This window comes from Salvelinus alpinus, chromosome 20 (genome assembly GCF_045679555.1).
Source record: "Salvelinus alpinus chromosome 20, SLU_Salpinus.1, whole genome shotgun sequence".
NCBI lineage: Eukaryota > Metazoa > Chordata > Actinopteri > Salmoniformes > Salmonidae > Salvelinus > Salvelinus alpinus.
This window is the reverse complement of record NC_092105.1, coordinates 12,201,047-12,215,802: the sequence shown is the minus strand read 5'-3', so window position 1 is coordinate 12,215,802 and position 14,756 is coordinate 12,201,047. Positions and strand designations below refer to the sequence as shown.

Below are 14,756 nucleotides of genomic sequence, written 5' to 3'. Positions count from 1 at the left end.
TTAAAGGCACATTAAGTTACATTGTGATTTGAATATCTAAAAGCTCAATATATTGCCATGTCTCTCCAAAAGTGAAACAAGATTGACAGTTTAGACTGAAACCTTTGGAAAGTAGATTTTTGAAGGTAATGTCTGTATGTTTCCTCTTTGTGTAGAAAGCAATTTTCTTTTTTATGTCCTCCCAGAGAAATGTGCAGAAAAACAACTTTTGCATGAATTGTGGGTGGAGGAATTTTGACTCTGAAATCCAGGTATCGTGTTTCTGTAAAAAAGCCCTTGTTGGAGTTTTGCAAACCCATCTCCTCTACCACAATCCTGAATGTATCACCATCTGGCCCACAGCTGAAAACTATTAGGCTCTGCTGGAACTTCCTTCTTCTCACTATTCCACCCGGTTTCAAAGCAAGTAAGTCGCTTTTATTTTGGTGCTGCTGCCTGGTCATCTTTGCGTGTTTGTGTAATACCACTCGAAAGCCATTCTCTTATTTTAGTTTCTCTTGGCAACGGGGTAAAGCATCGGTTGGTCTGTTTGTTTGTCTCTTTTGCTGTTGGTAAGGGAGCTGGAATTTTCCTGTGTCTGATTGAATGAGAGAGAGAGAGCAAGAGAGAGAGAGCTCGGGGAGCAGCGCTGTGCTTGGTTTAGGCTGATTCAACTGTGGAATGTCGGGGTAAATTAATAAAGAGTTTTTGCTATGTCTAATGTGTTTTGCGCTTAGCAAGCAAAATTCCAGAGCGGGTGAACGCGAGTGAAGAAACAATGAAGCGCTGTTGTTTTCCGAGCGGCATTATGTTAGGGGACTGCAGTGCGTGTTTTCATCCCATGTCAAAAACTGGCTTGCTTTTTTTTGAATGCGTATGGCTCAGATTTGCGGCTGCTAGAGAGGCTTTTAAAGGGACATCAACTTTTGGGATTTTTTTTATTTGCGGATTGCTTTTTGGATTTGAGAGAACCCTGGGTTCAAAGTAGGTAATTTCTGTTTTCCAACACATTCCAACTGTTTGAGTCAGTGAAGTAGAATTGCGCAACTGGCGGCAAGTTTTTCTGAGCAAATGACGAATGATAAATCTCGTGAATTAATTTCTGCCACATTTAGTGAATCATTTGCTTAAGGACCGGGGTCAATTTTTTTCAGGAAGTGATTTTAGTTTAAAAACATATAAATAGCTTCTACTCAGTTTATTGATAATTCATTGGAAATATAAGCAATTTTTAAAATAATTGAATTGGAATTTAAGTTTATCTGAACTGACTGCCTTTAATTCTAATTATCCCAGCCTTGATTTAATTAGAAGTGTTCGATGTGTACGAGTAATACAAAATACATACATTCTGGAATGTTATTGTTGAATAATTAAATTGATTGCCTTTTTTTTCATTTTTTTTTTTCAAACATTGTCCTTAATATCTTTGCGCATCATTGCTCCCAATTAATAGCACTCTTATTGTGTGGTGTACACTGATTGGAAACTGTTTAGCCATGGCATCAGGTGTCAATTTGCATTCTTTTATGTCCTATTTGCTTTTATGATCAGACCTGATAGTGTTTATACACTACTGTAACTGCTCCGAGCATCAGCTTGTCCTCCGATGTTTTCGGTCAACTGAGCGTACTGCAAACTGTAGTGAAGGGAGAAAAAACATCGATAGTTACATATCGGGATATTATTCATTGACAATATGTTGTCTCATATCATGTTATTGTTGCGGTAGTTGGCTGTACCTGCACTATACATCCACTATTTGTCCTTCAGCGCTTATTCTCCATATTTGTATTAAATAGAGTGCAATTTTTCAGCACTTTTATTTCCATGACTGATCAAAACTCGTTTTCTCATGCTCTCTCTCTTGTCCCTCTGCAGAAGATATGTAGTGAGCTATAGCCTATGTTAGGAACATCGAAATGCAATAAAATCACAGTATTGAATTACAATACATATAGAATCGTGAGACTCGCAATACATATCTTATTGGCGTCTTAGTAGCGTGATAATATCGTATTGTGAGGTCCCTGGCTGTTCCCTGCCCTAGTAAACTGCATAATATTATGGTCTTTGTCGTCCCTCAGGAACAATCCATTCCCTCTAACTCTCCCGGCTATAGGTTACGCTACGTACACGCTCCCGGGGAATTTTAAACCTGAACAACTGCCTGTGAGAATAAGGATTGCTCAGACGGTCTGATTCTCCAGACGGCTATATATCACCGTAACTGTGACCTCAAACATACCTGACCCTGATGCTTGCACAGTCACACTGCAGAGGGTTAATAGCAGTGGGGAAGGTTGCGACTCTGTGCTAAGACTGGGGATAAGGTTATCCCAAGAGAGGTTGACTCACCAGCCCAGGAAGCCATTAAACATAGTAAACAGCTTCTGTCAATCATAATGAGGGACATCACAGAGTCAGTCCAGGCATACACAGCCCAACAGTAGAGTAAGAAAACATCCACAGGGAGAGGGTATTGTAACCTGCTCTCCTATATTCCCTTGGTGGTTGCCGTTAGATACACTGTAGGCTAGCACTTGGTATTTTCTGTGCCTCTGGATACTAGAATGGTATTTTTTTCAGGCAGTCTTAGGGAGGAAAAGTTCTTGCTTTGAGTTGGGTTGTCTGATATGATTCTGCTGAAATAGTGATTTGAATGTAATGTAGATCTTGTGTATCTTAGTCCTGATCTTCAACACAAGGTATAGATCCTGTCTTCATAAGAAGAGGAGTTCAAACCAAGTTCAGACTATAAACTGTGAAGCCACATAAACAAAATGGAATGGTAGAGTAGTAGGCATTTATAGGCAGTAATGCAGCAAGCATTTCTGATATCTTGTTTAAAACAGACAACTCACAAGGAAAAGGTGGGAAACGGATATTGGCACTGGACTAGACAGATGCAGTCACACACTCTAGCTGTTGATGGCTTGTCTTTTTGACTCAGTTATAACCTTTTAACTTATGACATAATACTCTTACTTGGTAGAGTTTTGTGGAAAAGGGAAAGCGTTTTTATCCCACAGTGCTGTAAGAGTGTGTTTGAATGCACTGTAAAGTAACAATTAACTACCTTATGGTGATTCTTGTTTTTTTGTTCAATTAAAATGGTCAAAAATAAGCAAATAGCTGATTAGCAGAGAGCATTTTGCTAGGACTTTCTGGGAGTGGTCTGAGTGGGGAGGGGGAAACAGGAAATGAGCTGTTATTGGCAGAGAGGTTTGGAACTCTCTTTTTTTTAATGTGTCAGTTAACTAATTTAACATATGATGGTGATACCATGGAAGGCCAAAACTCCATCCCACCAAAACAGGATGAAATTTTATGCAGTCTTTTCAAACAGTTTTTACACTAAAAGGGCATTATAATTTTCACAGTATTATTCCAACCTCATAGTGTGGAAATACAGTTGAAGTCGGAAGTTTATATACACTTAGGTTGATACGCTAATTGGTGGGGTACCTGTGGATGTATTTCAAGGTCTACCTTAAAACTCTGTGCCTCTTTGCTTCACATCATGGGGAAATCAGCCAAGAACTCAGAAAAAAAATGGTAGACCTTCACATGTCTGGTTCATCCTTGGGAGCAATTTCCAAACGCCTGAAGGTACAACGTTCATCTGTACAAACAATAGTACACAAGTATAAACACCATGGGACCACGCAGCCGTCGTAATGCACAGGAAGGAGACGCGTTCCTTCTAGAGATGAACGTACTACGGGTACAAAAGTATCTATATCCACAGTAAAATTAGTAGTATATCGACATAACCTGAAAGGCCGCTCAGCAAGCAAGAAGCCTCTGCTCCAAAACCGCCATATAAAAGCCAGACTACAGTTTGCAACTGCACATGGGGACAAAGATTGTACTTTTTGGAGAAATGTCCCCTGGTCTGATGAAACAAAAATAGAACTGTGTGGCCATAATGACCATCGTTATGTTTGGAGGAAAAAGGGGGATGCTTGCAAGCCAAAGAACACCATCCCAACCGTGAAGCACGGGGGTGGCAGCATCATGTTGTGCGGGTGCTTTGCTGCAGGAGGGACTTGTGCGCTTCACAAAATAGATGGCATCATGAGGCAGGAAAATTATGTGGATATATTGAAGAAACATCTCAAGACATCAGTCAGGAAGTTAAAGCTTGGTCGCAATTGAGTCTTCCAAATGGACATTGACCCCAAGCATACTTCCAAAGTTGTGGCAAAATGGCTTAAGTACAACAAAGTCAAGGTATTGGAGATGCCATCACAAAGCCCTGACCCTCAATCCTATAGAAATTTTTGGGCAGAACTGAAAAAGCGTGTGTGAGCAAGGAGGCCTACAAACCTGACTCAGTTACACCAGCTTTGTCAGGAGGAATGGGCCAGAATTCACCCTACCTATTGTGGTAAGCTTGTGGAAGGCTTCCCGAAAAGTTTGACCCAAGTTAAACAATTTAAAGGCAATGTTACCAAATACTAAGTGAGTGTATGTAAACATCTGACCCACTGGGAATGTGATGAAAGAAATAAAAGCAGAAATAAATCACTCTCTGCTATTATTCTGACATTTCACATTCTTAAAATAAAGTGGTGATCCTAACTGACCTAAGACAGGGAATTTTTACTAGGAATTAAATGTCAGGAATTGTGAAACTGAGTTTTAATGTATTTGGCTAAGGTGTATGTAAACTTTCGACTTCAACTATATATATATATATAAAACACAGAAATCTTGTTGACTGCACTGGGCCTTTTTAAGGTTGATCCCGGAAATAATTTGTACTTCCAATGAGGGATACATGGTTTTCCAGATGTCACGTGTGCATCACAGGAGGCTATTATTTTTTTAAGGCATTTTGTAGTGCTGCCGTTTTTTCAAACTCCAGATATTGAATGTGGGTTTTTCAATCTGCCACTCGTAAAGTAGACTAAGCATAATGAATCATATTCCCCTATTAAATCGGGACTTCACATGCTTTAGATCATATATGTCAGAGTCAAGGCCCGCGGGCCACATCCGGCCCGCGAGAAGGTTTTTTACGGCCCCTGGGATGATCTTGATTTATTATTAGAACCGGCCCGCAGACCGCAGCAAGCCGGCAGCCCGCAGATCTTTTACACGCACCAATACTACATTTCCCACAATGCAACGGTGACGCACCGAGCAGTAGGCTGCTGTGTAAATGAGATGGAGCTGCCTTGGGAAAAACTCGTGGGTTTGACAACCGACGGAGCACCTGCGATGTGTGGACACAGGAGCGGACTGGTGGCGAAGATACGGGAAAAGATGCAAGAGGAAAACGCGACAGGTGAGCTGACAGCTTATCATTGTATCATACACCAGGAAGCGTTGTGCGGTAAAGCCTTGAAAATGGAGCATGTAATGAGCATCATCACGCGCACAGTTAACTTTATCAGAGCCAAAGGTTTGAATCACCGCCAGTTCAAGGCATTTCTGACGGAGTTAGAAACGGAGCATGGTGATTTGCCTTATCACACAGAGGTGCGATGGCTAAGCCAGGGAAAGGTGCTTCAAAGATGTTTCGAGCTTCGTGAGGAGATTTGTCTGTTCTTGGACAGCAAAGGGAAAGACACAACACAACTCCGAGACGAAATGTTTCTGTGTGAAATGGCTTTTCTGTGTGACATTACGAGTCATCTGAATGCAATGAACTTGCAGCTGCAGGGTCGGGATCATGTCATCTCTGATATGTACAGTACAGTGAAGGCATTTAAAACCAAACTGACTCTGTGGGAGACGCAGATGCGGAAAGAAAATTTGAGCCACTTTCCCAGCTGCCAGACCATGAAAGAGAAGCTCTCTACCAGTGCGTTCCCGAGCGCACAGTTGGCTGATAAAATAGGTATGCTTGCCGCTGACTTTCGACGCCGATTTGCTGACTTTGAAGCACAAAAAAGCAGGTTGGAACTGCTCGGTAACCCATTTGCTGTTGACGTGGAAAGCTCACCACCAAACCTCCAAATGGAGTTGATTGACCTCCAATGCAATGATGCACTGAGGGCAAAATATGCGGCAGTGGGTGCTGCGGAGTTCGCCCGTTTCCTCCCCGACACAATGCCCCAGCTGCGCATCCAGGCTGCTCAAACGTTGTCTATGTTTGGCAGCACATACCTGTGTGAACAACTGTTTTCTTTGATGAACCTGAACAAAACATCACACAGAAGTCGACTTACTGCTGAACACCTCCACTCAATTCTGAGGATTTCCTCAGCTCAGAGCCTTACCCCGAACATTGATGAACTTGTGGAAAAGATGGGACACCACCAAGTATCACCCTCAACCTCAAACAAGTGAACATTACTGTGCAATCACATATTTAGAGTTTTTACTCAGTTCAAGTTTAAAAGTTAAAGTTTAATATTTGTTTTCACTGCATGTTACTTCTCCTTAAACAAAGTGTTGTTTTTGATTAATAGATTTTTGCACTTTATTTTATTGTATTTCAATCCAATTATATTTTAAAAATATTTCAGTTGAGTGGATGATAGAAAATTGCTATTATTGTTTTTTTCTTTGAAGTAAATTTAGCCCACTTTTGCTAAAATAGAAAATATAGGCTACTGATGGTGCCTTGAATACCGGTTTCTTTCATTTAATGTTCATGTTATGGGGATTTTTATATAAAGGAAATTTGTCTTTTGTGTCTGTTGAAAATTAAAGATTACTGACAGAGCCATAAGAAAATATTGCTTTATTTATCTGATCATATTGGAATATATTTGTTAGGTTTTCAGTAGGTTCAATTAGGTTCACTAGACTATATGCGTCATTTAAAATTTTTTCAATGAACATTCGAACAGTCCGGCCCTCGGCTTGTAGCTAAATTTTTTATTTGGCCCTCCGTCCATTTGACTTTGACACCCCTGCTTTAGATCCTACAAGACTGTGCGAAAAGCCGCTTTGATACCATTTTCATCATGCTCAGGGTGACAAAAATAACTGACTTGGTGCCTAGCCTATTGCTTATTTGTCTAGCGTCTCTAGATGTGCAGAAAAGTGACTCCTTCTCCCCTGAATTGTGGACATGCTTTCTGGCTCTGCATCGCTCTGAGGCAGGGACCAATTCTTTGGCGGTAAATAAGAAAGACAAGATGTAATTTTAAGTGGCAAAACTATTCTGTTTTGGCAGCAGTCCGGATATCCCAATCCACACCCTCTAGCTCATTCCAGTTAAGCTTTTTGCCCTGAAGGACCTTTTATAGATGGAAAGAAAACCTCTCCCAACATCACAATGTGGTTTTAGACCTTTGTTAAATGAAGTTATGTCTCTGCCGAAAATGTATATATTTTTCTTAATAATTGCATGTCAACATTATCCTAGTATTCTTAGCGACTTATTGTAGGACGCTTGTTGCTTTGTAATTTTAGAAAGAAAAGAGTAGTTTGGTGCTATAGTTCTGTCTAAAATATGGGGATTTGCTCATTTTTCGCATTTTTCCATTTCCTTTCATAATGGGAAGAAACCATGGTCCTCAGTGGCATGCTGAAGGTTTTACACTAGTCAGTCAGCGCTGGCATTCCCATGTGGTGACTCAGGTAATATCATAACACTATACTGTAGCTAGCATATACCTTAAAGCTAGACTAATTGATACTAATTTCTGTTCCTGAATTACATCTCTCAAATTGGACAAATAAGACATGGGAATGCTTGCGATTGCTTTTCTGTCATGTCCAAGTATATGAAATAATGTTGTTTATGTATTATTAATACTAAAGCTTTTGACACACTATCCAGCTCACAGTTCACATCGATTAACTTTGAGATTAAGGAGTAAGGAAACATTACTGTTCTTTGCATGGAAACATTCACATGGAGCCTTCAATCACTTTTTGCATGTTGTATTATTGTAGAATGGATCACAGTCTCTCAGGTTTGGCTGTCAAATAGCTTAGCATGTTTGTACCTGCTAGGGGCGGCAGGTCGCCTAGCGGTTAAGAGCGTTGGGCCAGTAACCGAAAGGGCTCTGGTTCTAATCTCTGGGCCAACTAGGTGAAACATCTGTTGATGTGCCCTTCAGCCCGACACTTAAACCTAGTCGCTCTGGATAAGAGATTCTGCTAAGTGACTCAAATGTCAGACTCCTATTTAGCACCACACCCCTCTTTTAAAAAGTAGTCCTGAGACATAGTCCTCTTCACAGAGATGTGTGATTTTTGTCCCCGGCGTGTGAGAGTCATTATTTCCTGAATGTTGCAACACTCCTCTGCATTAGGTCAGTGGATAAAAATGTCCTTCCCGAAGTTAGAGTTTGTCAGTTTGTCTCAACTTGTGAAAAGATACAATTCTGGAACTACTGACTTCAGCTGGACTATTGTAAGCATTTAAATCTACAGTATATTCTACATATTATATACAGTGCATTAGGAAAGTATTCAGACCCCTCGACTCCGCATTTTGTTACGTTACAGCCTTATTCTAAAATGGTTAAATCGTTCTTTTAATCAATCTACACACAATACCCCATAATGACAAAGCAAAAACAGGTATTTATACATTTTTGCAAGCTATTTTCAGGTGTCTCCAGAGATGTTCGAACATGTTCAAGTCTGAACTCTGGCCTGGCCACTCAAGGACATTCAGAGACTTGTCACTCCTGCGTTGTCTTGGCTGTGTGCTTAGGGTCGTTGTCCTGTTGGAAGGAGAACCTTTGCCCCGGTCTGAGGACCTGAGCGCTCTGGAGCAGGTTTTTAATCAAGGATCTCTCTGTACTTTGCTCCGTTCATCTTTCCCTCGATCCTGACTAATTTCCCAGTCCCTGATGCTGAAAAACATCCCTACAGCATGACGCTGCCACAACCATGCTTCACCATAGGGATGGTGTCAGGTTTCCTCCAGATGTGACGATTGGCATTCAGACCAAAGAGTTCAATCTTGTTTCTCATGCTCTGAGAGTCCTTTAGGTGCCTTTTGGCAAACTCCGAGCGGGCTGTTGTGCCTTTTACTGAGAAGTGGCTTCTGTCTGGCCACTCTACCATACAGCCCTGATTGGTGGAATACTGCAGCTTTTGGAAGAGTCTTGGTAGTTCCAAACTTCTTCAATTTAAGAACGATGGAGGCCACTGCGTTCTTGGGGACCTTCAATACTGCAGGCATTTTTTGGTACCCTTCCCCAGATCTGTGCCTTGACACAATCCTGTCTTGGAGCTCTACAGACAATTCCTTCAGCCTAATGGCTTGGTTTTTGCTCTGATATGCACTGTCAACTGTGAGAACTTATGTAGACAGGTGTGTGACTTTCCAAATCAAGTCCAATCAATTGAATTTACCACAGGGGGACACAAATCAAGTTGTAGAAACATCTGAAGGACGATCAATGGGAACAGGATGCACCTGAGCTCAATTTCTAGTCTCAGAGCAAAAGGTCTGAATACTTATGTGAATAAGGTATTTCTGTTTTATTTTTAATTCATTTGCAAACATTTCTAATAAAATGTTTTCACTTTGTCATTATGAGGTATTGTGTGTAGATTGAGGTAAAAAAAAGAGTAAATTTTAGAATAAGGCTGTAAAGTAACAAAATTTGAAAAAAGATATGCTTTACATATTAGATATTTGGTTTACTTATTATATACACAGTGTACTTTACATTTGATATATACAGTATAATCTACATATTATATATACAGTATGCTTGACATATTATATACAGTATACTTTACATTATATATAGTATACTCTTCATAAGATGTATACAATATACTTTACATATAATATGTAGCGTATACTGTATATATGTAAATTATACTTTACATATGATATATACAGTATACTATTCATATTATATGTGCAGTATACTTTACATATTGTATATACAGTGTACTTTACAATAATATATACAGTACTCTACATAGTATATATGTAGTACACTCTACATTGTGTGTGTATATATATATATATACAGTATACTCTACATATTATACAGTACACTTTACATATTATATACATTATACTTTATATATTATAAAGTATACTCTACATATTATGTATATAATATACTCCACATATTATGTATATGGTATTGTCTACATATTATATATACAGTATACTTTGCATATTATATATACAGTATAGTCTACATATTCAGAAATGATTCACTCCTTGACTTTTTCCACTTTGTTTCATTACAAGGTGTATTGTATCCAATTTGTAAGTCGCTCTGGATAAGAGCGTCTGCTAAATGACTTAAATGTAAATGTAAGGTGGGATTAAAATATATTTAATTTCAATTATTTTTTGTCAAAGATCTGCATAAAATACTCTGTCAAAGTGGAAGATTCGAACATCAAAATATAATAATAAATACAAATCATAATAAACACATCTATCTTGATTACATACAGTACCACTTTGGACACACCTACCCATTCCAGGGTTTTTATTTATTTTCACTATGTTCTACTTTGTAGAATAATAGCGAAGACATCAACTATGAAATACCACATATGGAATCATGTAGTAACCAAAAAAGGTTTAAACAAATAAAAATGTATTTTTTATTTGAGATTCTTCAAAGTAACTACCCTTTGCCTTGATGACAGCTTTGCACACTCTTAGCATTCTCTCAACCAACTTCATGAGGTAGTCACCTGGAATGCATTTCAGGTGTGCCTTGTTAATTTGTGTAATTTCTTTCCTTAATGCGTTTGAGCCAATCAGTTGTGTTGTGACCAGGAAGGGGTGGTATACAGAAGATGGCTCTATTTGGTAAAAGACCAAGTCCATATTATGGCAAGAACAGCTCATATAAGCAAAGAGAAACAACAGTCCATCATTACTTTAAGACCTGAAGGTCAGTCAATCCGGAACATTTACAGAACTTTTAGTGTTTCTTCAAGTGCAGTCGCAAAAACCATTAAGCGCTACAGTATGATGAAACTGGCTCTGCTGCAGAGGATAAGTTCATTAGTTAACTGCACCTCAGATTGCAGCCCAAAAAAATACTTCACAGAGTTGAAGTAACAGACACATCTCAACATCAACTGATTAGAGGAGACTGCATGAATCAGGCCTTCATGGTCGAATTGCTGCAAAGAAACCACTACTGAAGGACACCAATAAGAAGAAGAGACTTGCTTGGGCCAAGAAACACGAGCAATTGACATTTAAAATGGTTGAAATGGTCTGATGATTCCAAATTTGATACTTTTGGTTCCAATTGCCATGTCTTTGTGAAATGCAGAGTAAGTGTGGTTCCCACCGTGAGGCATGGAGGCGTGATGGTGACACTGTCAGTGATTTAATTGACGAACGCTCAACACTTGTTGAATATGGCCGGTGTCAGTAAATGTCAGCAAAAAAAGCGTAATTCAATTGTTGCCAGCAGCACAGTTAGTCACCAACCCTCTGGATAACATGAAAATAGCCTAACCAGCTCTGTTAGGGCGAGTAAAATGTTCAGATTGGGATGTTCTCTCATTATGTGTCTGGAAGTAGCTAGCAAGCTAGCTAATGTTAGCTTGGGTGCTTGACTCGGATCAACCCTCCTCCTCGGCCAGAGTGTCCAGTGTGCGCTTGAACGCGCCGAGTACAACACGCTCTGAATTTACAAATGGACAATCTGACAGCACAGTTGCAGTCACCAATGCTCTGGATAACATAACAGCCTAACCAGCTCTACTATGGCGAGGAATGTTCAGTGAGCTGTAATCTCATTTGTGCCTGGAAGTAGCTAGCATGTTAGCTTGGGTGCCTGACTGCTATTTTTGTATTTATTTTTTATTTTATAATGAACGAAACAAATACAAAAACAGAAATATACAAACGAGTACATAAACCTAAGACAGGGATATTACATATTGAGATACATTTTCAATTTGTCAAAGTTATTTGGTACGTATTGCTTTTTTTGTTTTTACACTTGCTGATAATGTCAAAGAATTTAAATATTATTATCTTAAACAATATGAAGAGTTTTGTTCTGCGCACAGTTCATTTTATGGATAAAGAATCTGCCATGAAAAATAAACAGATAAACAGTGAAAGTTAAATCAGGATCCATATAATTTTGATCAAAACATATCAGAGTCTTTCAAATTAACATTAATAGTAGTTAAATCTTCTAACTCGCTCAAATCTTCTGACATAAGAACAGTCCCAAAATAAATGGTCAAGAGTCTCTGGGTCACAACCACAAAATACATATTTGTTATCAATAGCTATTTTGAATCTGTGTATAGTAAAGGTCTTTACAGGGGTTATTGACTGCTGTTGTTAGTACAGAACGCTCAATCAACCCTTAAAGAGATGGGTGGGGCTAAAGCTTAAGATGGTGTGAACGATGCTGAATGGTTGTAGACAAAGAAGAGCTCTCCAGTAGTAGTACCAAAATATTCATGTCATTTTCTCATAAGTGAGTTTACAAGTTTATCAACTTTCAAAGCAAAATTACTTTCCCATTGTTCCTCAACTGTAGTGTATGCTATACCATTTTGGAGCTCTGAGTCTCTACTTTTGTCCAATGTAAAAAAAAATACATTTCAATTTTTTCTCCATAAGACCGATTTGAGCCGATCGGTCACATATTTACAACAGGAGTATAGCCAACCTGGCTGGCATGAAAATGAACCACGGTGAAAAGCGTCCTCCATTCGCTATTTAAGTGCATAGATGACATGTATTTTTTTCCGCTGCACCTTTTTTGATACAGGTGCATGATAATGGTCCATTCTAATTCAAAACAAATGTCACACAAACTCAGCAAAAAAAGAAATGTCGCTTTTTCATGACCCTGTCTTTCAAAGATAATTGGTAAAAATCCAAATAACTTCACAGATCTTCATTGTAAAGGATTTAAACACTGTTTCCCATGCATGAACCATAAACAATTCATGAACATGCACATGTGGAACGGTCGTTAAGACACTAACAGCTTACAGACGGTAGGCAATTAAGGTCACAGTTATGAAAACTTAGGAAACTAAAGAGGCCTTTCTACTGACTCTGAAAAACACCAAAAGATGCCTAGGGTCCCTGCTTATCTGCGTAAACGTGCCTTAGGCATGCTGCAAGGAGGCATGAGGACTGCAGATGTGGCCAGGGCAATAAATTGCAATGTCTGTACTGTGAGACGCCTAAGACAGCGCTACAGGGAGACAGGACAGACGGCTGACCGTCCTCGCAGTGGCAGACAACGTGTAACAACACCTGCACAGGATCGGTACCTCCGAACATCACACCTGCGGGACAGGTACAGGATGGCAACAACTGCCGAGTTACACCAGGAACGCGCACAATCCCTCCATCAGTGCTCAGACTGTCCGCATTAGGCTGAGAGAGGCTGGACTGAGGGCTTGTAGGCCTGTTGTAAGGCAGGTCCTCACCAGACATCACAGGCAACAACGTCACCTATGGGCACAAACACAACGTCGCTGGACCAGACAGGACTGGCAAAAAGTGCTCTTCACTGACTTGAGTTGCAGTTTTGTCTCACCAGGGGTGATGGTCAGATTTGCGTTTATCGTCAAAAGAATGAGCATTACACTGAGGCCTGTACTCTGGAGCTGGATCGATTTGGAGGTGCAGGGTCTGTCATGGTCTGGGGCAGTGTGTCACAGCATCAGCGGACTGAGCTTGTTGTCATTGCAGGCAATCTCAACGCTGTGCGTTACAGGGAAGACATCCTCCTCCCTCATGTGGTACCCTTCCTGCAGGCTCATCCTGACATGACCCTCCAGCATGACAATGCCACCAGCCATACTGCTCGTTCTGTGCGTGAGTTCCTGCAAGACAGGAATGTCAGTGTTCTGCCATGGCCAGTGACGAGCCCGGATCTCAATCCCATTGAGCACGTCTGGGACCTGTTGGATCGGAGGGTGATGGCTAGGGCCATTCCCCCCAGAAATGTCCGGGAACTTGCAGGTGCCTTGGTGGAAGAGTGGGGTAACATCTCACAGCAAGAACTGGCAAATCTGGTGCAGTCCATGAGGAGGAAATGCACTGCAGTACTTAATGCAGCTGGTGGCCACACCAGATACTGACTGTTACTTTTGATTTTGACCCCCCCTCTTTGTTCAGGGACACATTAATCCATTTATTTTAGTCACATGTCTCTGGAACTTGTTCAGTTTATGTCTCAGTTGTTGAATCTTATGTTCATACACATATTTACACATGTTAAGTTTGCTGAAAATTAACACAGTTGACAGTGAGAGGACATTTCTTTTTTTGCTGAGTTGAGATATTTTTTCTATATGTAAAGACAAGTTTAAATCAAGAATAGTCTGATGGTTGATGATATCACTTGTGAATTATATAGTATCACTTGTGAATGATTTCCAGTATAAGAAACATTGCCTTTTTTTGTAACTTGTTCCAATCATTGTTGCACACCTCATGTAGCCTAGCCCATAGGGCTATATATTTTAATAGGGTTTGTATCACAACTAAAGTGGCCAAATAACTTCTTAAAATGAAGCACGTTAATCTGCTTTACAAGGGGTGTGGAGCCTAACTGACATATATAAGCAGTTCAAGTTTGGGGAAGATCATTTTCACTGTAAAAATGCACCTTTTACAATAAAAGCATTACATGCATAGTTGCATTTGCGGTCACTTTTCATTATGGTGTTTTCTGCTAATGGAACATTTGTGCTTATAGCCTATTATCATGTGCACATTGCTGCACTGATAATGTGAAGAAATAGCCTAATCGTTTATAAAAATGTTAAGCTAAACGTTTTGAGATGTTGCATCAGCCACATTGCATAAACCATTTTTTTAATGCTAGGGGGGGTTGTATTAATTTGGGATCTATCACATCCCACAA

At 39.9% G+C, this 14,756-nt stretch overlaps 1 protein-coding gene across 12 annotated transcripts in view; it reads left to right on the top strand.

Annotated features, from left to right (window-relative positions):
- LOC139546309 (PTB domain-containing engulfment adapter protein 1-like) overlaps window positions 1-14,756 on the top strand; it is a 185,449-nt gene that overhangs the window by 129,351 nt on the left and 41,342 nt on the right. For 2 of the 12 annotated variants that reach the window (XM_071354538.1, XM_071354530.1), the window contains exon 1: window positions 285-406. The exons of 7 other annotated variants lie outside the window; for them this stretch is intronic. The gene's annotated coding sequence lies outside the window, so the exon portion shown is untranslated. Of the gene's footprint in view, window positions 1-284; window positions 407-567; window positions 669-825; window positions 968-14,756 lie in introns of those variants that run through there. 3 more of the 12 variants (XM_071354532.1, XM_071354531.1, XM_071354533.1) reach the window with 3 other exon arrangements.